At 42.7% G+C, this 26,035-nt stretch overlaps 1 long non-coding RNA gene across 1 annotated transcript; it reads left to right on the top strand.

The window, feature by feature from the left end:
• Positions 1-1,071: 1,071 nt before the first annotated feature.
• Positions 1,072-14,280, top strand: LOC139032576 (uncharacterized). Its single transcript, XR_011485105.1, has 2 exons — positions 1,072-1,155; positions 14,015-14,280. It is a non-coding gene; the product is annotated as an uncharacterized lncRNA (long non-coding RNA).
• The last annotated feature ends 11,755 nt before the right edge of the window (positions 14,281-26,035 follow it).

Below are 26,035 nucleotides of genomic sequence, written 5' to 3'. Positions count from 1 at the left end.
CTTCTGGGTCACCTCGGCTGAGGAACCACTGAGATACTGGGCGGGGTTGGAAGTAGCCTGGATTCTCTGCTCTACCTGTATTCCACATTAGGGGCTTTATTATGATATATTTTTCTTTCTTTTTTTAACATTCTCTGAAATTGTCTTTCTGGTTTTTCACCTGAATTTTTGTCCACTCCCTCATGCTATTGTCTTGCCCCATGCTTTAATGAATTATTCACCTAGGATGCATTTATTTTAAAATACTTTGTTTCAAGGGGTCAGTTTAAGTCTAGCAGCTTCACTGGATCCTACATACTTATGCAACCTATACTTTCCTTGTCCTCTTTGCAATCACACACATACACACACACACACACACACACACACACACACACATAACTTAAATAAAGGCACATTGTAACAAATGATATTCTAGATATTGTCTTGGGCAAGAAAAATTAGTTTGGACTAAGGAAAAGAGGAAAAATCCATCAACTAATATTTTTACACTTTTACCTTAGGTTAGGCAATGGCATTAAATGGAAGAAACATTACATAGGTTTCCTTCTTTCTGCGAGACTGTATTACAGGACACAGAATCAGAAACCATCATAAATCATGGCAGGAAATAACAGAGAATCAATGGTGGAAGTAGGCAAGATTGAAAGACTTGGGAGAAGGGAGGGTGTAAGTTAGGGAAGAACCCTTCCCAGATTTGAACTTTTATGGACGGTTGCACAGAGAGGTGGGGGGGGGAGAATAAGAGGATGATCTGAGCAAAAAAATGCCATTTCCCTGGAGCAGGAAATGGCTATCTACTCCAGGATTCTTGCCTGGAGAATCCCATGAACAGAGGAACCTGGTGGGCTACGATCCATGGGGTCACAAAGAGTTGGATATGACTGAGCAACTAACCCTTGAGCAAATGTAAATAGTGAATATAAGCCAGTCAGTGAGGCTAGAATATTCCTTTGCCCTGTTTTTGTATTCCCTCAGACAGAACGCAGGAAGCATTTTGGAAAGCTTGTTTGTGCTTCCAAAATAAAAACGTATGAAAACTCTGTCCTTTGTGCTCTCTTTCAGACTCTTTACTTGGAACTCTTTCCAAGACAGCAAAGTCAGCTCAGATTCTGCACAAGAACAATCACCTCCCTAACTCCAGTCTTCAGCATTGTGAGCTTTTTTTTTTTTTGCTGATGCGCAAAATGTCTTTTCCTGCAGGGATTTGTTTTTCAGATGATATTAATAGCTGTTTGCCTTCTGACTCCTGGTTGTCTTGAGATTAAGCATTCCGGATGGTTTGCAATCAGGGCATTCCATTTAAGTGCCTGGGTCACATGGAGCAGGGCTGGAGGAGAAACTGGAGTGTGTGTTTTTAAAAGGCATCTGCCATTTGTAACAGCACCGTGTGGTTTACTGAGAGATGGAGCAACTCAGACTAGGAAAAAAAGACCAAATGCCTGTCCTCATGTGGGAGAGAGAAGAAGAAATGGATTCAGAAAGGAAACATAGTCAGCAGAGACCGGATAGATCAGTGCCAAGTAGAAGAAAGAGTTTATCCTCTGGGGGATAGTATCAGTCGTTGGAAATGACTTAGCCAAATGCATAATCGTCATTACAAGACCCAAATTAACTTTCCTCTGAGATGCCAGCCATCCTGTATAATGGTGCAGTGTTGCACTGTTAAAAATAGTTTTGTTGAGTGCAATGAGGCATAATAAATTGTAAGCAAATAGCAATGTATTAAAACATGAGAAGAAAATGATTTGCAATAAAAGCCAAGTATTCAGTCCAGGAAAGAGATGCTAAGTAAAATTAAGTGCAAGCCTCACAGGTGGAAACAGCGATGGGCAGTAAGATAACAAACTTGAAAAGTCATGTGTCAAGTGGCTGACCTCTTCTATAGCAGCTCTTGGCCAGTCTGACTTTTCATGTTTAACCCAAGGTGTTGCTAAAGGCTTGAGGCTTATTCAGGAGGTAAGAGATTGGAACTTTGACCAAAAAAGAAGCTCTGAGAAAATTTCAGGTAAAAAGTAAACTAATCTATCAGTCTGTAAGTGCTGAATAATACAAAAAAAAACCAAAAAACCACTTTCTGTGTCAGGCACTATGAGCGTAAGCTTCGAATCATAAATAGGTGGAAGGACAAGGCAAACTTGGGGAGGATCCATACCAAAGGCAATGAAGAGGGAGTCTGTTAGAGAAAAGACTCGCCACAGGGCCAGAAGGTGAGGGCATGGCCAGCGGTCCGTGACCTCTGAGATCTAATGCCTGATAAAATGCACAATAAATGAAATGTGTTTGAATCATCCTGAACTGCCCCCCACCCCCACCTGCCCTAGTCTATGGGAAAATTGTCTTCCATGAAATCTGTCCCTGGTGCCAAAACGGTTGGAGAATGCTATCTTAGAGCATATTTCACTTTTACAAACAAGACCCAGATGGGCTTTGCCAGGTGAGAAGGCTCACTGTCATGCTGAAGCACAGACTTTGCCGTGGGGTTAATGGGATTTTGGAGACATTGATGAAATCCATACTGTGAACAGTTTTGCATACCAGGCTGAGGAGTTGGGACTTTTTCTCTGGGTCTGTGGGACACCCAACAAATATTCTGAAATAAGAGCATGTTTCTAGAAGATTTTTCTTATGTAGGATCAGTTGTGAAGGAACTAGTTGAACCTTATAGCACCTGTTAAAATTTCTTGCAGAATCTGAGACAGGACAGGGAAAGTTGAGAGAAAGGAACAAATCCAAAGTAACAGTGAAGGGGGGTGTGGTTTGTGAGTTTGGGTTCCTGCTTCTCCACTCTTTGGCCATTCAGTAAAGCTTGCGCTGTTCCAGCCTCAAAACGCCGAACCAAACGACAACAACGTAACAGTGCAGGATAACTTCACAGAACTTTTGACTGGAGCACAAAGGAAAAATTCCAAGAAGATGCTTGTGTGCTAGGTGAAATTGTCAGACACAAAAGGACAGATGTTGCATATTCCATTTATATGAGGTTCCTGCTGCTGCTGCGTCGTTTCAGTCGTGTCTGACTCTGTGCGACCCCGTAGACGGCTGCCCACGAGGCTCTCCCGTCCCTGGGATTCTCCAGGCAAGAACACTGGAGTGGGTTGCCGTTTCCTTCTCCAATAGGAGCTTCCTAGAAGAGTCCAATTCATGGAGACAAAAAGCAATGCTGTGGTTACTAGAATCTGGTGAAGGAAGAGACAGGGAAAAAGTGTACAATAGGTACAGGGTTTCAGTTTGGGATGATGGAAACGTTCTGGAGATGAATAATGGTGATGGGTACAATGTACTTAATGCCACTGTGTTGTATATGTAGAAATAGCTAAAGTAGTAAATCTTGAGTTATTCATATTTTACTACAAGGAAAAAATTCTAAAGAAAGGAAGATACTTAGGGCTTGGGCATGACGGTTAGAAGATGGATGAACTGAAGGAGTGAAGAGTCAGCTTTGGGGACCTGACTATGACTCATTTCAGCCATGAGTTGAACAAAGAGCGTGTCCCAGGAGAAATACTTGTCAGGGTTTTGCAGAGCTCTCCGGTGGCCATAGTGAGCTTAGCAAAATGTCTCAGTCACGCTGGGAACCTGTCAGAACAGGTGCGTTTCCAGTCAGGGTCTCTCACGTACAGGGCGTGTCTAGTTTGGGGGCTGGCCTGAAAACGAGGTGTCAGGGTTCTTCCTCAGAGCTCCATCAAGGGAAGAGGAGAAAGAGTTTGGCAGGAGCTGCTGTGTAGGAGATTGAGCCCTTTGATAGGGTCACATAAGCAGGAAGGGGTCAGAGCGGTCATGTTAGGGTGGAAAGCAGGTATATGTGGAGATTCGTTTCCTTAGAATGTTTATATTTAACACATGCATTTTTGTGTACATCTTATGTGTACGCTGATTCTCAGTGCCTGCATTTTAAGCCTCTTTTGGTATGCCGTTCTTCCTCTGTATATGAATAGCTGGTTTGTATATGAGTGAGAGCTCATTCTCCTGAATATGTGAGGATTATTCCTTCAAGTGTAGGCAGATGATTCCTTCTTGTTGAAAAGGGAAATGCAAATTTACTAGACAGAACCTTGGGGTCAACTTCTGAGCTGATTCAGGAGATCCAAAATCTTGAGACTTCTAATTGCTGGAATGTCTCCTAAAGTAATCGTAGAAAGAGATATTCAGCAAGACAGATGACTTATAATTCATGACTTTTTAACATTTTGTTGAATGTTTTGAAAGATATCTCTTATTTATGGAATGTATTGTGGGGCATTGTATCAATGAATCACATTTGTTAATTGCTTCATGTTACCTCTTAGAGGATACTGCTTTTAAATATGTACAATCTGCATCATATCCACATTAGATTTTAAGTAATAAATATTTTTGTCACTAGGAACCCAAAGAATATACTATTCTAACACTGTGGGGAATGTTGATTTTAGGTTGAACTTTAGATATATTTGGTGAGTTCATTTATCTTATTTAATATCTTTGTATTTTCATAATTTTACAATTTTTTTTAATTTTTATTGATAGTTAAAACATTAATATTAAAAAAGAATTGGTTTTTACAAAATCAGCCCTTTGGCTAGTTGCATCTGTAAGAAGTATTTTAGAAAACATGTTGATAATACATTGCGGATGTGTTACCCAAGACTCTTAGTTTAAATAATTTTCTTAAGGTTAGATAGTTCTATGTGGCAAATTCAAACACTGCCCCCTAAATTAGCATTTTATCTGGTTTGTTTACTTACTTTTGACACTATTAATAACAGGTGAACTGCAGAGTCATGAATGTCTTTGTTGATATGAAGGAAAGGTCATAAACAGATAGTTCAGTCACTCAGTCGTGTCCAACTCTTTGCGACCCCATGAACCACAGCACAGATAACTCATGAGCTATAGCTGTTCCTTAAATATGTTTTCTTGGCCCACACTGGGTTTTTTGTAATTCATTTTAAATATATAAAACCTACACACATACATCACAACCTAGATTATGAAACTCTCTGGAAGTCAACTATGGCTGACAATACTGTACACATTCTTGGGTGGCAATATTTGTTTGGAACTAAGTGGCTTCATCTCTGGATTACTGGATTCTCCGGGGCCTTTTCCCTGTCCTCCCTCACACATTTTATTATATGTTTGACCCCTGAAAGTGTCTTAATTTGTGATCCTCTACATGAATAGTGTAGAAACAAAAAAGTAAGGACTGCTAACTAAGCCGTGGCCTCAGAGTTTACGTAGGACATTAAGAAGTTCTTCACCAAAGTTCAGTTCGATTACATTCTCAATGGTTAAATGAGCTGATGGTATTGTCATGGCTTTAATTCCTAGAGTCGTTTCTTATTGAGAAGAGAATGGGGTTAAAGGTATTACAAAACATTTATTGTTTTCCTGTGGCTTTAATGGTCAAAGGGGAGAAATTACAGGTGGATTTGAGATGTCAGCTAACAGTCCAGAAAATTCAGGCCAAAAGCTGATGGCTGGGCTCCAAGCGGTTTACCACTGTGGCCTTCCTCTGAAGGGGATCCATTTAAGTGAGGTCAGCGGGCTGTCTATACTGTTTGTGCTCCCTGGGTGAGTTAGATCTATCACAGAGGGCATTTCTGGATAAAAAGAGCAGTGATGCTTTAAGATCACATCAGAATGTGCCAATCAAATAGAAAAGGGCATGGTACTGAATTTTTCCCAGGGGGCACTGATCACTTGTGATAAGTTGGAGTTTTATCCATGACACAGCTTATGTCAACTCTGATGAAATCTGGAAATACTCTTTTAGAAAAAGAAAGGGGAAGGGAGGCTGGAAGTGTACGTGGTCACTTGATTTGTTCACTTTTCTCCCGAAAGGCAGTAAATACGCTTAACTTACTTTCTGGCCAGGCTTTCTGTATCTGTGCAGCTCTGTCTCCGACTCCCCCTTGACATGTGACTCCCCTCCGTGCCACAGTAGCCAGGTGGTGCTGCTGGGGTTGATACGGCTGCTTCAAACATGATGATTCAGCTCCTGTGTTTGTAGCAGTGTAAGATGTTTTCCCTTCCAGAGAAGGGGATTATATAGGATCAGGCACCACTCCCAACACTTTATCTGTGTTGTCTGCATCTGAAAATAGATCTCAAAAGTTTGGATCTCTGTTTGAAAGTGGAATAGAAACCTAAGTGAACGCTCTTCCTCTCAGTTTCTTTGGACTTGCTGTGTTGCATTTTAAAGAATCTGATTCTCTTTCTTGTGTTTCAGAAGGTTCCCCAAGAAAATGTAACGAGAAGAATAAGAAATAAAATATAAGCTTCAGAATTATGCCTTAAAGCAAAAGATAACTGGACTATTTACAAAGCTTCCATCCAATGATGTTAGCATGGTGCATTGGCTTGGAATTGAAAATAAATTCTTGGTGGCATCTACATTACCTGTGCATCTTATTTTGAGGGTTAGCTGTACAAACTCTCTCAACACTCTGCCTGATGTCACCCAACCTTCATACCATGACTGGGATTTTCATCTTTGTGTTTCATTTGTTGGTATAGACAGTCATGTCTTGGGCAGCTAACATCTTCCCTTGGTAGTTAGCTCCATGAATATAGGGAAAATTTCATTCTGTAGGGATGCCTGTTGCCTTTCACTTGTAGGCACTCAGTCTGTGAACTGAATAGTTCAGTTATTAATACTAAACTATAGTATTAGCAAGCATTGGATTTGCAGGCTTTGTAAGTCTGTTTCTGGACCTGTGTTTTCTTAGCTGTATGCGTGCTAATCTAGATTGCCCCTGTCTTCCAGAATGAGGACTGGGGAATATGACAGTCCTATGTCCTACTCTTCCCTTCCACTTCTCCTGTAAAAGGCTTTGTTACCATGTTCTACTCTCCTGGGCTTGAGTCCTCTTCCTGAGAAGAGTTTTTGAGGATTTTCTCATTCATTTGATCTTTTAGTTTATTGGGAATCAGCCCAAGGATGGTCCGTGGACCAAATCTGACACATCACCTGTTCTTGTAGACGAAGTGTTGCCGAAACACAGTCGGCCACGTTTGTTTACACATTGACAATAGCTGATTTTTCTCTTCCATGGCAGAGTTGAGTGGACTTGTGTAGACGACCACAGCAGAATTCCTAAAGACTAAGTGGCTCATGAAGCCTCGAATATTTACTGCCTGGAGCTTTGCAGAGCGAGCTTGCCGACTGCTGAACTTCGCATTCATTTCAGACACATTTATTGAGTGTGTAAGATTTTACTATGTGGTTGATGCTATAGATTTAAGTCTAAACAATGTAATCCTTTCTCTTAATAGTCTTGTGGGAAAGATAGACACATCAGCAATATCTTAACCATAAAATACAGAAAAAGGCTCTAAGCATGAATTTAGTAGACAGTAAGTATAGAATGAGGAACAACTGCTGGGAGGGCTAGAGAAGGTGGTTTAGAAGAGGGCTTCACGAGGAGGCAGGCTCTGAATTTTAGACTTGCAGGACCTTATCCAGGTGGAAGAAGGGCGCTCATTCCTGGCAGAAGGAGATATGTGAGCAGAAGCACAGCTGGAGACAACAGGACTTCTTTGCGAAACAGCTAATAGTACAGTTTAGCTAAAGCCAAAGCCCTAAAGGACTGTCACCAGCTAAAAACCTTGCAGTATGTGGAGTTGAGTTCTTCAAGTGGTGTAGTGGAGAATGAACAGAGGGCAGGGTATAAGGCTAGAAGTTATTTATCTTGATACTTCAATCGTATCCAACTCTTCTCAACCCTATGGGCTGTAGCCCGCCAGCCTCCTCTGTCCATGGGACTCTCCGGGCAGGAACACGGGAGTGGGTTTCCATGCCCTCCTCCAAGGGATCTACCTGACCCAGGGGTAGAACCCACATCTCTTACATCTCCTGTATTAGGCAGGTAGGTTCTTTACCGCTAGTGCCACCTGGGAAACCCCTGGTTTATCTTGCTTGTGTAGATATTTATATCTATACCCATCTTTCAGCCCTTCTCTAGCTTGGCTATAAACTTCTCTTTTTACTTGGGAAGCTCTTCTCTTTGGGGAAAGCAGAAGGAGAAAAATCTCCCATCAGGTGGAATCACTGTTACTTCACTTCAAGTTGACATGATATTTTTTTTTTTTTAAGAGGACTTGGAAGGGTTGCTTTTCTTTACTCTTTATTGCAAGGAAAAGGCAAGAATCATCTCCTTTTTACCTCAGTAAGGGCCCATGCATGGTAGAGAATCCTAACAATTTTTCATGATTATGATAAGATAGAAGGAAATTATCTACTGGAAATATTAGGTCTAGTGGCAAGATAATTTCCATCCATTGCCTGTTTTCCTAGTGCCTGTCAGAGCTTTTTGATACTTGAAATTAATTTGTCTTCACATAGATATAGGAGTTAAGCAAACTGATTAAAAAGAATAGCCTTTTTTTTGTTGTGAAAACAACTCCAACTCTGTTTAATTAAAAGATATTGTTAGTTAGTAGATAACGCTAAGGGAGATTAACACAGCCAGTCAATTTATTTTCCCTCCATCAGAAATAATGTTTCTAAACTTCTTGCTATTTATCTTTGTTCAGCTTCAAATCCCTCTCATTCCCCTTTGAAGTCTTAAAGAAAAGCATTGCCAATACACATCAGGACTCAGAAATATTCTCCAAAATCCCTGATCAATTGAATTATCCAAACATTACTAATAACTAGCATTTCCATAGCACTTTCAGCATAAAAATTACCTTTAACCTAGATTATCTCATTTTACCTTTGAAATTTTGCAAGGTAGATTCTACCCTGATCATCTCACAAGTTGGAAATGGAGGTTTTGTGAAGTTTACTGTTTCCCCTCAAGATCTTGTTTTAGTAAGTGGCAGAGTTCAGAATCACAATGCTGACTTCAGAGTCTGTGCTTTTTCATTCCTTCTAGTGATTTTTCTCTTGCTGACATAATGTGCAGATGTAATAAATGGTATCAGAAGCAGTGGCACCTTACCATCAGAGCCAGTCCAAGGGGAAGGATAGCATCTCAGATGGAACTCTGTGTTGAGCACCTGTGCTCACTCACGCAGAGGAAGATTCGCTGCGGGGATTTTAGCTCTTTCTGGCTTCGGTGGACTTTGCAGGCCACTCACAGCCCACATCAGAGAATGCAGCTTCTTCACCAAGGTCAGCATTCCAGTTCGCTCATGTAATCCTCTTCCTCTCTCTCCTTCTGCATGCTAGACTCTGACTCTATACTTGCAAAGTAGTAGGTCTCCGTGGGTATTTATTTACTTTTTTCTTTTTTAAAAATGCATTATTTTTTTTCAAATTCTTTTACCACTAAAGTTATTACTGAATATTGAACAGAGTTCCTGTGCTATACATTAGGTCCTTATTGGTTATCCATTTTAAATGTAACAGTGTATACATTATCAATCCCAAAGCCCCATTCTACCCCTCCCTCCTACCCTTTCCCCCGAGTAACCATAAGTTCGTTCTCTAAGTCTGTGACTCTGTTTCTGTTTTGTAAGTAAGTTCATTTATACTATTTTTTTAAGATTCTGCATATAAGCAATAATCGTGTGATATTTGCCTTTCTCTGTCTGACTATTTCGCTTAGTATGACAATCTCCAGGTCCATCCACATTGCTGCAAAGGGCATTATTTCATTCCTTTTTAATGGCTGAGTAATATTCCATTGTGTGTATGTACTACATCATCTTTATTCATTCATCTTTCAATGGACACTTTCATTGTTTCCATGTCTTGGCTCTTGTAAATAGCATTGCAATGAACATTGGGGTGTATACATCCTTTTGAACCATATTTTTCTCAATATATTTTGATGAGTGGTATTGTGGGATCATATATAGCAACTCTATTTTTTGTTTCCTAGGGAACCTTCATATTGTTCATTGGCTGCACCAATTTACATTCTCCTTGGATATTTCTCTATTTAAATGACCTCCATAGGCTTGCCTTACGAAGTCAACAATTGCAATTAATTCAAGTAAGTTTTGAGGGCATTTATGGTATGTAAGCACCATCTTCCCAGGCGGCACTAGTGGTAAAGAATCCGCTTGCCAATGCAGGAGCTACAGGACACAACGGTTTGATCTCTGGGTTGGGAAGCTCCCCTGGAGAAGGAGATGGCAACCCACTTCGGTATTCTTCCCTGGGAAATCCCATGGATGGAGGAGTCTGGCAGGCTACAGTCCCTGGGGTTGCAAAGAGTTGGATACAACTGAGCAACTAAACAAAAACAACAACATGGTGTGTTAAAGCCTCTGAAAGTGCCCAGCTAGAGAGCTATATACGATAGTAGACTTATATTAGACTCCTGTTATTTAGAAAACTTGCTTCTCAGCTGCATTCTTGGTCCTGGACTCTCCCAGACAATCTTGGTCTGTTGTAGCCCACGTTTCTGGTAGCAGTGTTGGTGAGGACACACTTGGAAAGACATTGTGCAGTTACAGTCTGACAGCTGCCAGAGGCTTCAGATGGCTTGTGGGTCAAATGTCTGTAAGAGTCTTGGAAATTATCTTCAAAATCTCATGAGTATACTTTGGCTCGGGGAAGGAGAGTCAGGCTGTGCAGAAGGGATAAAGATGAAAATAGTCTCTTTCTTTGTGTCTTTTCTTTTTGGTCTGTGCATCCTGACTTGATAGCTCAGAGGTTCCCAGGTGCTCCTTTATATACCAATGTTGACCTGTGATCACATATTCAAATTTTGGCAAAATAAGGAAAACGTGTTTATAAATTGTGCTTATATATTTTCTTTTAGGAAATTATGTGCGGTGATCAGTGACATGTTGAAAGAAAAATAATTGCTTAAGAAAATAATGTTTTGCAATCTTTTATAGATGCATACAACTTTGGGGGCACGATATTTCATCCATTAAATACACAATGCTGTGTTTTACAGCAATTCAGTTCAATGCTGTGAACTACAGGCTAACTCAAAGTGGTACTACTTACACAATAATCTATGTAAATTGCACCCGTGGAGTTGAGCAGTGCCCTACTTACCCAGCCTTATGTGGCAGTCTTGGCATTGCCCGGGAGCACCGTGACCGTGGTGTGACTGCTATCTTTCCCACGGTGAGCCATTTCTGCTTGTTGCCTTTTTGCACCTGTTCCTTCCATGGCCACTTTATTCCTATGGCACATTTGAAACACAGTGTTTGTACTAGACTCTAAAGTTGATCTGAGACTTTGTGACCAAGAAGAGGAGATTTGGAATGCGGTGTTGGATGTGATATCCACACTGGTTATTTCTGAAGTGTATGAAGAGGGCAGAACGCAGAGGGAAGAGAACTTGGCTTGAGGACTGCCAATTGTGTGGCCTTGAGCAGGGAACTTCTCGAGAGTTCTAACTCGCTCAGAAGCAGAATGGAGATAGCGATGTGCAAGCTGTAATTAATTTTTTTGGTGAGGGTGAAGATTAAATGAGATAAATGTAGAATGTTTGAAGCAGGCACATATTAGCCACATATTTTAACTGCTCAAAACTGGAAGTTAGCTCATCAGCTTTTTCATCTTGTTATTGAAGCCGTGCTACTAGATACATTAAAATTGTTGTGACTTTTTTTGTAACTGGACTCTTATTATGTAGTGTCTCTCTGTGAATATATAATAATTTTATTTTCTCTGAAGTCTGATATTAGTACTGCCATGCAGCTTTCTTTGATTGGTGTTTTTGTGGTGTGTTTTTCCCATCTCTTTGCTTCTAATATATTTTATTAGTATATTTGAATGAATTTCTTGTAGAAAACATATATGTAGATCATTAAAATCTATGCTGATGATTTGTTTTAATGTGTTTATTTACTTTTGAAGATTACACTTTAAAAATTAATTTTTGTTGCTTTGCAATGTTGTGCTAGTTTCTACTGCACAGCAGAGTGAATCAGCTGTGTGTGTACATATGTCCCCACTTCTGTGGATTTCCCCCTATTTAGGTCACCACAGAGCGCTGGGTAGACTTCTTTGAGCCATACCATAGGTTCTCATCAGTTATCTGCCTCATACATCAGTTCAGTTCAGTTCAGTTCAGTCGCTCATCGTGTCCAGCTCTTTGCGACCCCATGAATCGCAGCACGCCAGGCCTCCCTGTCCATCACCAGCTCCCGGAGTTTACTCACACTCATGTCCATCGAGTCGGTGATGCCATCCAGCCATCTCATCCTCTGTCGTCCCCTTCTCTTCCTGCCCCCAATCCCTCCCAGCATCAGGGTCTTTTCCAATGAGTCAACTCTTCACATGAGGTGGCCAAAATATTGGAGTTTCAGCTTCAGCATCAGTCCCTGCAATGAACACCCAGGACTGATCTGCTTTAGGATGGACTGGTCAGGTCTCCTTCAGGATGGACTGGTCGGGTCTCCTTCAGGATGGACTGGTTGGATTTCCCCTAGGATGGACTGGTTGGGTCTCCTTTAGGATGGACTGGTTAGATCTGCTCTAGGATGGACTGGTTGGATCTCCTTGCTTATACATTGTAGTGTGTATATGTCAATCCCAATGTCTTAATGGGCATATTTAAACTATTTATAGTTAATGTAATTTTTGTTATGTTAGGATTTAAGTCTATCACTTTATTATTTTTTCTCTTTTTCCCTTTTCCCATCTTACTTGAATAATTTTTAGCATTATATAGTGCTTGTATAGTGTGGTTTTTTTAGTGTATATTTTTTTTTTGCAATTTTTGAAAATGGTTTTCACAGTGGTTGATCTAGAAATCACCTTATAGTCTCCTTCACAGACATACTAATTTATATACCTGAAGTTTAAGCCAGCAGCTTTGCCAAATTTGTCTTATGTTTCCCAGCCTTCCTCTCGGGTTCTAGGAAGAAAGGATACACAGTCAGTGAGTGATACTCATAAATGTTCTCCTCAAATGAAAGTATAAACTGTAAACCTGAGTGCATGTTTTAAATTATAAAATAATATATTGTTAAAAAATTGGAATTTCTTATTACTGCTTATACATACTTTGTTTTTGCTTTTTCTATATGTGAAATTGTATTAGAGATTCTTATTTTTAATAGCATTTTTTAGTTACTGCATTTTGAGTGTTCAAGAACCTGAGCACTGGTAGGTTTATTGATCAAATTTTAGAAACCATGACAACTCAGGGAACAGAGCTTACTTCCCTCCAGACACAACCTTATTCAGAGTCAGAAGTAACCTCTCCTGAACTGTGTTGCAATTATTTCTTTGCTTTTAAAAACATTGTTGCCACATACTTATGTCTTCCTAAACAAAACAGTTCTGTTTTACCTGATTTTAAACTTCATGTAAGTGGAAACATAGATGTATATTCTTTTGGGTCTTGCCACTTTTGTGTAATGTGATGGTGGGAAAATTCATTCATGTGACTTTGGGTGGATATAAATCCACAGGAAAATATGTACCATCCACCAGAAAAAGCTGTAAAAGACTTGAACAAACACTTCAAAAGGTAGGCAATTCAAATGGTCAGAATTATATTAAAATGTGCACAATCTCTTTAATAATCAGGAGCTTGCAAATTAAAACCACTTGACAATACGACCTGCCAGATTGGCAATAAAACTAAAAGGTGACAATGCATTGTGTTGTTGAGAATGAAGAGCAATAAGAATTTTCATACACTGCAGTGGAAGCAAAAGTTAGTACAACCATTTTGGAAAGTCCTCTGACATCATGCTGGGCAATATACCAGCAATTTTTCTCTTACATATATATTGGGAAAACACTGTGGCAATGTGAATCAGGACTCTTGTAAAGAATATTTATAGCAATGCTCCAAACTGGAAGGGACTGCTGAATTGATTGCAGGAAACTCACAAAATGTCTTAACTTAGTCACACACAGAAACACAAATGAGCACAGAGATATTCCCTTTATGTCTCTATGAATCATCTGTGTCTCTTTCTTATGAATTTCATCAGTTTTGACTCTGTATAGTGACTTTCTAGGAATTTCCCTGAACTAGCATAGTCTATGGAAATGTTTCATTTTGTATGATGTACACCCAAAAGTTCACCATATTTATCCTCACTTTTTCTCAAAATCTGAATGGTGTGTAGCATTTTCCTTTTCTTTTTTTTTCAGCTCAAAGGACAAATCACAGTGTAAAAGTATGGTGATCTCAATATGTCACCCCAGTGCAGTCCTGCCTGTCACACACTACGTACCTTAACTTTTGAAAAAAGTCATTGGAAATTTCAGGAAAAAAAAAAAGCAACTGAGATCAAGCTAGCAGGAAGAAAGCAGCTGAAGGGAAAATATCATTTAATGTTTATTTTGCCATTATTTTGAGAATCTATACCTGAAAGCATTTGGAAATAAACTGTGATACATCAAAGCTGGTGAATGGGTTTTGTAGTCCTTGTTTTTTAGTCTCTCAGTCTCAGAGGGTTTTTTTTGTTTTTGTTTTTAATTTTTTAGCCATAATGGATGAAGAAGGAGTGGGGAAAAGGTAAGAGCTCCATTCCCAGGTATAGTAGAGCACTAAGCATGGCATGGCTGCTTTAGACGGAGGAGGCTTCATTCACAGCTTCTGGAGGGCAACCTGGCATTAACCCACAGCTGTTGGCACCGGTTCACAACTTCACCAGCAGTGTGTGTTCTCAGGGGTGGCTTGGTTTCCGCAGGCGCTGCAGGTCAGCCGCACCCTGACACGGCGACCCGGCAAGCCAGTTTTCCTGTTGGCAGCAGACGGCAGCAGCGGCCGCTTGCTCATCTGCTCCTGACAGCATTTGCTATTTTCCAGCATAAGTGCCAGGCCCTAATGACAGCGCACCAGGGCTGCAGTACACTGGAGACATTCAGTTTATTTCCAAGGGAGAATCTGGCTTTCAAACCTAAGCTTTCTTTTGCTTCCAGATATAAAAATCACTGCATTGCAGAGGAAATGTATCATGGTGTCTTCTGGAGGGGATAAAACCCAGACTGTTAAATGAAGCTTCATAGGTGTGTCTACCAGGAAACACCCCAAATCCTCTCTGCTTACTCTTACTCCCTATACTTTGGTTGATCCAGGATCCACCCAACAACCTGCTGGACTGAGGTGTGTGTAACTAAGCTGGCTTCACCCAGCACTCTCCTGGAATAATTTAACCTCAGTTTACTGACTCTGGCCCTAATACCTGTGGATATGCCTCCTGGCCTCTAGACCAAGGTTACGTAGATCCTGAACACTTGGCCGACAATACATTGCAATCCACAGGGCCCTCCCTGGCCCTCCCTGGGTATTCAATTTTCTCATCTGTAAAATGAAGGAATTAGAGTAAATGACTCTTGCATCTGAGCTTGTCTTTGGACAATGCCCTTAACCCAGGTCCTTTGCCAAGATAATGTCTCGCGTGCAGGCTGGAACCTATTAGTTTAGCAAAATATCCTAAAAAGCAGAATATCCTAATATTCCATCTACTGTGCTAAGTCCTTCAGTTGTGTCTGACTCTTTGTGACCCTATAACTATAGCTTGCGAGGCTCCTCTGTCCATGGGATTCTCCAGGCAAGAATACTGGAGTGGGTTGCCATTCCCTCCTCCAAGGGATCTTCCTGACCCAGGGATCGAACTGGTGTCTCTTTCGCCTCCTGGATGGCAGGCAAGATCTTTACCACTAGCTCTGCCTTGTCATTGCTGTTCACTTGCCCAGTCGTATCCAGTTCTTTGCGACTCCATGGACTGTAGCATGCCAGGATTCCCTGTCCTTCACCAACCATCAAAGCTTGCTAAAACTCATGTCCATTGAGTCAATGATGCCATCCAACCATCTCATCCTCTGCCGTCCCCTTCTCCTGCCTTCAATCTTTGCAAACATCAGGGTCTTTTCCAATGAGTCAATTCTTTGCAGCAGGTGAACAAAATATTGGACCTTCAGATTTACCATCAGTCTTTCCACTGAATATTCGGGACTAATTTCCTTTAGGATTGACTGATTTGATCTCCTTGCAGTCCAAGGGGCTCTCACGGGTCTTCTCCAACACCACAGTTCAAAAGCATCCATTCTTCAGTGCTCAGCTTTCTTTATGGTCCAACTCTCATACCCTTACATGACTACTGGAAAAACCATAGCTTTGACTAGATGGACTTTCAGTGAATATTTGTTGAACAAAAAGATGAGCAATTGAGGGGGGTGTCACCCAGGTTTGCTAGCATATTATAAAAGCTGCAGTGTTTACAGATGTTAAAACACTCGTAGAAAGGAATATGAAATCATCAAAGATTTTTTAAAATTCTTAAATGCAACCAAATGGTGTGACTTTTCTGCACAGCGGACTTCACATTGGTACCAATAGAGTCTCAAAGCCAATAGAATACTATCTCCAAAGAGTATTTTTCCAAGAAAACAAAGAAACCCTGCCTGGTAGTCACACATTTTTGTAGTCTTCTCATCAGACCAATATCATGTGACATAAATGATAGTATGTCACTTCCCAAATTAAGCTATAAAAAAATATAACTCTGTCTTGGGATTTCTCTCCACTCCTCGCTCTGTGCCTCTCTTTCTTTTGAGTCATTGCTTTCTCTGGGGACAGTGGTGCCCTAATCTCCGTAGAGAGGCCCACGTGTTTAGGAGCTGGAGCACTCTTTGACCAGCCACATGAATGAGGTAGGATCCTGCAGACCCAGTAAGACTTTAGATGATGCATTGAAAGACACCTTTGGGTGGTGTTAGAGCTAATGAGCTCGCAATAGCTAATGAAGAGCATTTCCTATTTGGTTGGTTAATACCCAGGTTGGGGCAGAAGCGGATCTGCCGGCTAGGTTATGAACATGAAGAAACACCTTTCCTCTCTGAAATTCCTTATTATAAGTATCATGAAGAAATTTACCTTCTAGCATTATCTAATTTTTCTGTGTAAAACTGAGCAAGTTTTGTAACTCCTAATGGTGCCAGGGACAAACTGTCCTTAAAGAGAATGTTTCTTTTAGCCTGTTTAACCACAGATATGGTAAGGAATCTATTCCACGTATAAACTAACACAGTAAGCGCCTCAAAGGCAGAACTTATAATTGTGCTTTATAGAGTTCTTCTCCTAGTACAGTAATTGATATATGTACAATTTTATAATTATATATTATAAACATGAGTTGCTGGAAAAAAAAAGCATCTTCTCTAATGGATATTGTATCCACAGATACTGACTCTGAATGTTAAATCATATTTAGAACAAAGGGTAAAGAATAGAGTAGAGAAAGAAATTGGAACTGGGTTCATCCAACTCTTTTGTGAGTTTGATTCTTTATCCTACTTATATCTATATCTGTGTCTGTATCTGAGTCTATGTCTATATATGGACATCTAGCCAGCTAAAATATTCCCATCTACTTATGAAATCATTATGATAATTGTGGGAGATTTCTTCTAATCTCCATTAGGCAGTCTTTGTCACCTGGATATCTCTTAATCTGTTACATTTTAGGAAACTTCACCAGAGTGAATCATCCATCTACTTACAGGTAAACAAATCAAAATGAACATAACTAGCATGATCATTCTTTTTTTTTAACTTGAAGAGCCCTATCAATACATGGTACCGTCTCCCTGGTTTGTGTGCTGTGTAAGTGTGTTTTCTGCCAGCTATACATTAGACTCTCACAAGGGCAAGGGAAATTGAAACTGTCTTTCTAATGGATCATAAGTCTTGGAAATGATTTGAATTCATGGATTAAATGTCAGCTTTGAAAGTATTTGCTGATTTATTTTGGATCTTAAAAGAAAGAACATTTCTATGACAAATCAAATTAGTGCATTTCCCTAGTCTCCATTGTAGTTTTCCAGAATAATATCCTGCAAAGAAATAATACGACATTTTTCCTATCTCAAGGAGATTTTTGTTATTAGTATTAAGACTCTCTACCAGTTAGAAAACTCTTGGAGATGAAGAATAGGAAAGTAAGTGTTGTACTAGAGTACAGAGATTATGATTCAAAACAGTGGATCTCTCCTCAGAAACACCAAAGTGAGTCGGTCAGTAAGCTGCCTCAGTGTGCCCGGGGAAGACTGAGACTTCCTGTCATCTTCTCATCTTGCTCCCCTCTATGTGCCCCTGCTTGAAAGGAAATTCTGACTCCTTCCCTGACTTGATATAACTTTGGCAACTTTCACCTGTCTCTCATGGCCTAGGTTAAAATTAAAAACGTTCTGTAGAAACAAGTAGCTTCCCTTTTGGTCCAGGGAATTGCTCCAGGCACGGCCTCCCACCCTATAATTAGAAATCTTTAACTCTGAGTCCCTGGTTTCTTTTCTGTTGCTTCACATATCCTTCACACCATCTTTTTTCAGAATCTCCACAGACTGACAACACTTTCTGATGTGCAGCCTGGCTGTTGATCAAGACTTTCTTTTCCCCAAGGATCTTCTTTGGATTCACCCTCCTTGATCCCATCTTGCAACTTGAGGAAAAATGAAGCTCCGGGAGTTGGTGATGGACAGGGAAGCCTGGCGTGCTGCAGTCTATGGGGTCGCAAAGAGTCGGACATGACTGAGTGACTGAACTGAACTGATTCACACCTGACACCCAGACCCTTTTGTCTGAGCCAGAATCCAGAATGTGGAAAATTGAGCTTCTGAGGTTTGTTCCCTGGCCTCATGGTCTTTAAGGGAGATTGGAGGCATGATACACGTCCCCTCCTGTAGTCGAGGTTTTACCACAGTTCAGGTCTTTGTGATTACATATTGTCAGGGTCATTAGGTTTTATAGTATAGTCTTAGGCTCATGAAGTTAGATGCTCCATAGGATTTGAAAAAAAGAGGTAGATTGTGCCTAAAATTGGTTGTAAAATACTACATCAAGCTATATAGTTGGCCCTTTGGCCAGACTTTCATTGTTTATATTTCTATAATAAGCTGCCTATCTTTCAGAAGAGTTTTTCAACTCTGAGACTCTCCAAGGGAGTGGTTTCTGTTGCTTTTAAGTAACACTGCTAATTTGTCCAGTGCATTTTAACTTCCATATACATAACCCCAGGCTTCCCTCGTAGCTCAGGTGGTAAACAATCTGCCTGCAATGCAGGAGACCCCGAATCATTTCTTACATCAGGAAGATCCTCTGGAGAAGGGAACAGCTGCCCACTCCAGTATTCTGGCTTGGAGAATCCCTTGGACAGAGGAGCCTGGCAGGCTATAGTTCATGGGGTCGCAAAGAGTCAGACATGACGGAGGGACTTTCATTTTCACTTTCACATACATAATAACCCCAGGCTTCCCTGGTGGTGATAGTGGTAAAGAACCTGCCTGCCAATGCAGGAGGTGCAGGAGACATGGGTTCAATCCCTGGATCTAGAAGATTCCCTGGAGGAGTACATGGCAAACCACTCCAGTGTTCTTGCCTAGGTAATTTCATGGATGAGGAGCCTGGAGCCCACAGTCCATGGGGTTGTAAAGAGTTCGACACGACTGAAGCAGCTTGACGCCCTGTAGCAGTCGTGGTACTGAGTTCACGTTCATCCATCCAGGATGGCACAGCTAAGCCAGGCTTAAAACTGCTAAGTCACACCCTCTCTCATCTTTTCAAAGGGGAGAAAATCGTGTTATATACATTTCATTATCCTTGATACCTGAATTCATTTCCTGCTCTTTAGAAAACTGTGTGCTTAACTTCCCTGGTTCACTTGTAGGTCAGACCATGGTGACTAAATTTTGTTGTATGCCTATGTTGTTACGGTATCTCCATTATTTCACATTTAATAGACAAGGCTTTTTAATAACTGGAATTCATCCTCCACTGTGGTGCAAGCTGACTGACTTTCAAATTATTTCTTGCACCTAGCTTCTTCCCCAGTGTTATTTCTGTTCCAATAGAACTCATATTATGTCCCAGGAAATACGCTCCGTTCTGGGAATATAGAAGTGATGAAAGAAATGTACCTCCTGCCATCATGGAGCCTTTAAATATAATTAAATATAAACAAGAAAAAAAGTCACCGTGACCATTTAAGTATTTTGCATAGATATACAAATATTGTAAACAGTAAGTGGACGAGAGAGAAGAGGACCTCTTTTCTATGAACACTCTCTCAGATAAAAGGAAACTCCGCCCTGTGCTGGGTCCCAGACACCCACGTAGATGCACAGTACATCCCAGCGGCGGCTGTGGCCCCTTAGACGCACAGTGCATCCCGGCGGCGGCTGTGGCCCCTTAGACGCACAGTGCATCCCGGCGGCGGCTGTGACCCCTTAGACGCACGGAGCATCCCGGCGGCGGCTGTGGCCCCTTAGACGCACAGAGCATCCCGGCAGCGGCTGTGACCCCTTAGACGCACAGAGCATTCCAGCGGCGGCTGTGGCCCCTTAGACGCACAGAGCATTCCAGCGGCGGCTGTGGCCCCTTAGACGCACAGTACATCCCGGCGGCGGCTGTGGCCCCTTAGACGCACAGAGCATTCCAGCGGCGGCTGTGGCCCCTTAGACGCACGGAGCATCCCGGCGGCGGCTGTGGCCCCTTAGACGCACAGTGCATCCCGGCGGCGGCTGTGGCCCCTTAGACGCACAGTACATCCCGGCGGCGGCTGTGGCCCCTTAGACGCACAGAGCATTCCAGCGGCGGCTGTGACCCCTTAGACGCACAGTGCATCCCGGCGGCGGCTGTGGCCCCTTAGACGCACAGAGCATCCCGGCGGCGGCTGTGACCCCTTAGACGCACAGAGCATTCCAGCGGCGGCTGTGGCCCCTTAGACGCACAGTACATCCCGGCGGCGGCTGTGACCCCTTAGACGCACAGAGCATTCCAGCGGCGGCTGTGACCCCTTAGACGCACAGTGCATCCCGGCGGCGGCTGTGGCCCCTTAGACGCACAGAGCATCCCGGCGGCGGCTGTGACCCCTTAGACGCACAGAGCATTCCAGCGGCGGCTGTGGCCCCTTAGACGCACAGTACATCCCGGCGGCGGCTGTGGCCCCTTAGACGCACAGAGCATCCCGGCGGCGGCTGTGGCCCCTTAGACGCACAGAGCATCCCGGCGGCGGCTGTGGCCCCTTAGACGCACAGTACATCCCGGCGGCGGCTGTGGCCCCTTAGACGCACAGTGCATCCCGGCGGCGGCTGTGACCCCTTAGACGCACAGTACATCCCGGCGGCGGCTGTGGCCCCTTAGACGCACAGAGCATTCCAGCGGCGGCTGTGACCCCTTAGACGCACAGTACATCCCGGCGGCGGCTGTGGCCCCTTAGACGCACAGAGCATCCCGGCGGCGGCTGTGGCCCCTTAGACGCACAGTACATCCCGGCGGCGGCTGTGGCCCCTTAGGCGCACAGTGCATCCCGGCGGCGGCTGTGACCCCTTAGACGCACAGAGCATTCCAGCGGCGGCTGTGGCCCCTTAGACGCACAGAGCATCCCGGCGGCGGCTGTGGCCCCTTAGACGCACAGAGCATCCCGGCGGCGGCTGTGACCCCTTAGACGCACAGAGCATCCCGGCGGCGGCTGTGGCCCCTTAGACGCACAGTACATCCCGGCGGCGGCTGTGGCCCCTTAGACGCACAGTGCATCCCGGCGGCGGCTGTGACCCCTTAGACGCACAGTACATCCCGGCGGCGGCTGTGGCCCCTTAGACGCACAGAGCATTCCAGCGGCGGCTGTGACCCCTTAGACGCACAGTACATCCCGGCGGCGGCTGTGGCCCCTTAGACGCACAGAGCATCCCGGCGGCGGCTGTGGCCCCTTAGACGCACAGTACATCCCGGCGGCGGCTGTGGCCCCTTAGGCGCACAGTGCATCCCGGCGGCGGCTGTGACCCCTTAGACGCACAGAGCATTCCAGCGGCGGCTGTGGCCCCTTAGACGCACAGAGCATCCCGGTGGCGGCTGTGGCCCCTTAGACGCACAGAGCATCCCGGTGGCGGCTGTGACCCCTTAGACGCACAGAGCATTCCAGCGGCGGCTGTGGCCCCTTAGACGCACAGAGCATCCCGGCGGCGGCTGTGGCCCCTTAGACGCACAGAGCATCCCGCCGGCGGCTGTGGCCCCTTAGATGCACAGTGCATCCCGGCGGCGGCTGTGACCCCTTAAGCCCATTCAGTTAGCTCCTGTTCCTCTTCCTTTTTCCTTTTTCATCTTGACCCAAGGGTTTCAGTCTCGGGTTTCCTGGAAACTGTAACCTGGGTTGCTAGAGTCTCTATGAGAAGCTTTCTCTTCTAACAGCCTGGCTCTGCCCCCAAAGACATAAGTCCAGGTGCCTGCATCTGACATCAGAATGCAGAAGATATCGTCCTGGTTTCTTGGCTTATGGATTTGAAACACGGTTGCTTGATAGATGCATTAAAATAAGGTGAGAATGATGCTGAGGGTCTTTAATTTTATTAGTACTTCTTTCCAGCTACATTATGGGTTAAAAACGTGTGTGTGGGCTGCTCTGAGGCTTGCAGAACTCTCTATTACATGTGGATCTGTGCTTCCCAAGCAGAAACTTCACAAGCAGGTGACTGGAACCCAAGGTTGTCAATCGGAAGCTTGTTTTGTAGTAATTCAATATTGTAATGATGATGAAGCTTTTTACAATTCAGAAATGGCCTCTGAATGAACAAAGGGTGATTAATATTTTTTTATTTTTTAGATTTGTTTTTCATATTCTGTCTCTTTGAAGAGTGATATTCTATTGTTTATAGTGGATAAAATAATGCAGTTGATCCCTCCACTCCCCAGTAAAACCTCTGTCATTTGACCAGATGAAATGACATCAAGTTTATGATGCTCAGGAGCCTCCTTTGGTAAAATAGAAACCTGTGATTCTCAGTTATCTTTGAAGCCTGGGAAAAGTAACAGAGATGAATCACCATTTCATTATCTCTATCTGAACATCCTATCAAGGAAAAAAAAAACACTTGTTGAAAAGTGAGATAAAATGGTATCCAGTGAGTCAGGATTTGGGGTTAATGCCAGCCCAAAGCTCCTGGGGGTGTCTACCGGGTGTGTCTCAATCAGCAGTGTGAGCTCATGGGGCTTCTGTGTGTGGTTCACTGATCTGGTACCTAATTCCTTCTGTGGCCTCGTAGAGCTACACAGAGAGAAAGAAGAAGACGACGTATAGGAGGGCTCATGGGAGGTGCATCCACCTTGAGAGATGTCCCGGGGAATCATGAGAAGCTTCTGCATCTCGAGCTCAAAACCACTTATGCCTTCCCTCTGCCTTTCTATCTCTTTTTGTTTCTTTTTAAAACTTTCGTCAGAGTAGAGTGATTAACAGTGTCGTATCAGTTTCAGGTACAGCAAAGTGAATCAGTTATATGTATACATATATCCACTCTTTTTAAGGTTCTTTTCCCATACAGGTCACTAGAGTGTTGAGTAGAGTTCCTGATGCTATACTGAACATTCTTATTAGTTATCTGTTTTACATACAGTAGTATGTATATGTCAGCCCCAATATTCCAATTTATCCCTTCCTCTAGCCCCTGGTAAATGTAAGTCTGTTTTCTACTTTTGTAACTTTACTTGTTTCGAAAATAAGTTCGTTCATACCCTCTTCTTCTTAGATCCCACATACAAGCAATATCATACAATATTTGTCTTTCTGTGTCTGACATTTCACTCATTGTGACAATCTCTAGGTCTATCCATGTTGCTGCAAATAGTATTATTTTGTTCTTTTTAATGGCTGGGTAACAGTCCATGGTGTGTGTGTGTGTGTGTAGGTGGATGCATATCCTATATCTTCTTTATCCATCCCTCTGTTGATGGACATTTAGGTTGCTTCCATGTCTTGGCTATTGTAAACAGAGATTCAAAACGTTAAGGTGCATGCATCCTTTTGAATTATGGTTTTCGCTGGGTATATGCCTAGGAGTGGGATTGCTCCCTTTCTTTTGTTTACATAATGGGGCTATGTGTGAAGATGATTCTTTGGAGGATCATGAATGAATGAATGCAGGTAGAATTTCCAGAGCCTCTGGCTTTTCCTAAGCTTTCCTTGGCAGAGGCTCTGAAGGGAACCAAGGGAGGGAAGGGCTTTAGGAGCCGAAATCCCTCTGGTTAGACTAGTGTCTGTTCCCTGTTTCTCATTGCAGGCTGCAGTCTGTGATGGGTGTGTGATCTGAAGCCCAGAGTTTTGGATGTCCCACTGGGGTGCCTGGGGGTGGGCATTAGGTTTGAATGAGGGGAACTGTGGTCTCTGTGTAGAAGCATTAGATCTGGATTAGATTCTGAGCAGTTTTACTTCTAAATATTTATCCTAAAGGACTCTGTGGGAGAAGGCGAGGGTGGGATATTTTGAGAGAACAGCATCAAAACATGTATATTTATCTAGGGTGAAACAGATCACCAGCCCAGGTTGGATGCATGAGACAAGTGCTTGGGCCTGGTGCACTGGGAAGACCCAGAGGGATCGGGTGGAGAGGGAGGTAGGAGGGGGAATTGGGATGGGGAATACATGTAAATCCATGGCTGATTCATGTCAATGTATGACAAAACCCACTACAATATTGTAAAGTAATTAGCCTCCAACTAATAAAAATAAATTAAAAAAAAAAAAAAGAACTGGACATGGGAAAAAAAAACGAAAGCATGCTGATGAGGATTAAGAGTTATCTCTAAATCTGTAGAAATACCATCACGGGCAGGAATAGAGTTCACTGATGAAGTGTTTTGCTCTGCCTGGGACCAGAATGTCCATATTCAAGTCCTAGTTCTGCAATTTACTGGCTGTGTGACCTTGAGCAAATGATTTAACTTATTTTTGTCAGTGCTTCCTCAGTTTCTGAAGGGAGGATTGCCATTGTCCCTGTTTTGCAGAACCATTTACACATTAAATTAGTTAAGAGTTATAAATTGCTTAGCATAATGCATCCCATATATAAGCACTTGAATAAATATTAGTTATTACTTTATTATTATTGTTATTGTTATTAGATTTATCACATCATTGTTTATAACAATGAAAAACTGGAAAGGCATAACTATCCATTGGTAAGAAACAAATTAAAGAAATCATTATGGTTCCTTATAATATAAAACTGCATAGCTATTAAAGATGATGTTTCAGAAGGCTCATTAGTGACATGGAAAACTCCTGCTCAGTGGAAAAGAAGTTACAAATATTGTGCATAGGGCCATTCCCTTTGTTAAATATATTTTATAATTCTATACTTATAAAAATACGGATGTAAATTATATGCAGATAAAGAGGACAGCAAATATACACACAGCGTCGCCCGCACAGGGTCACAGATGATCCGTGTTTGTTTTTGTCCTCAACTGTCTCTCCTACCGTGAGCAAGTGCTCCGTTTGCAACCAGAGACAAGCATGTGTGTTTCATTAAAGCAGCAGCAGTTTGGTTTCAGGAACTCAATCATCCTGTTTGTGAAGGAGGGTAAAGCGATGTCCTGTCGGGACTGCTGTCGCGGCGACTGCATGCGGCCTCTTCCTCATCCTGCCTGCTCTCCGCAGCGGCTGGAGGGAGCCCCACGGTCACCCTCCTGTGCGTTCTCCTGCCTCCTTGTTTCCAGCCTCCATTCCTCTCTGAAATTAGCTTGTTTGTGTATTTTTATGTTTTCTTTTTTAAAATCTTTTCTCTCTGGAGTGAAAACTCCCTATCTCAGGGACCTTACTGGTCTTCTTCACAGCTGAGGAACTTAAAATACTGCCTAGCGGCACAAGTATGCAATAGATAATTGTTGAATGAATAATGAATATCAATCACTTTGCAGAGTGCTCTAGAAAATTTTAATTAACTTTTGCAGTTAGAGGCAGAGATGTGTTTCACTCCAAATGCCTCGTTTCTCTCCAAAATAAGCTAGATCAGAAGGCTAGTCTTCAGTCAATGAACGTGTAAAATGTCACATGAAGAGCTGGGTTCACCACATGTCTGGCCTCAGTGTTTGGAATTGATTAAAGCAGCTATCTAGTTTAACTAGTGACCTAGTTACCTTGTTTAATCCTCACAGCAATACTGTGAGGTCTGTTACTTGTTTAAGAAATTATTCTGACATCTTGCAGATGAGGTAAACGAGACCTAGAGAGGCTAAATAACTTGCTCCAGTTTACATACCTAACAGGGCCCAGAACTGGGACTGACACCCCAGAAATCTGATTCTACAGTTGGCGCTTGTAACCAACACATTACAATACTAATGCTCAGGAACTAAAAAAATTACCTGTATGTGCAATTATGCATGCATTTGTGTATGCA

The sequence above is a fragment of the Odocoileus virginianus genome, chromosome 32 (genome assembly GCF_023699985.2).
Source record: "Odocoileus virginianus isolate 20LAN1187 ecotype Illinois chromosome 32, Ovbor_1.2, whole genome shotgun sequence".
Lineage (NCBI taxonomy): Eukaryota > Metazoa > Chordata > Mammalia > Artiodactyla > Cervidae > Odocoileus > Odocoileus virginianus.
The sequence above is the reverse complement of the archived record's forward strand: the minus strand, read 5'-3'. Positions and strand labels throughout refer to the sequence as shown.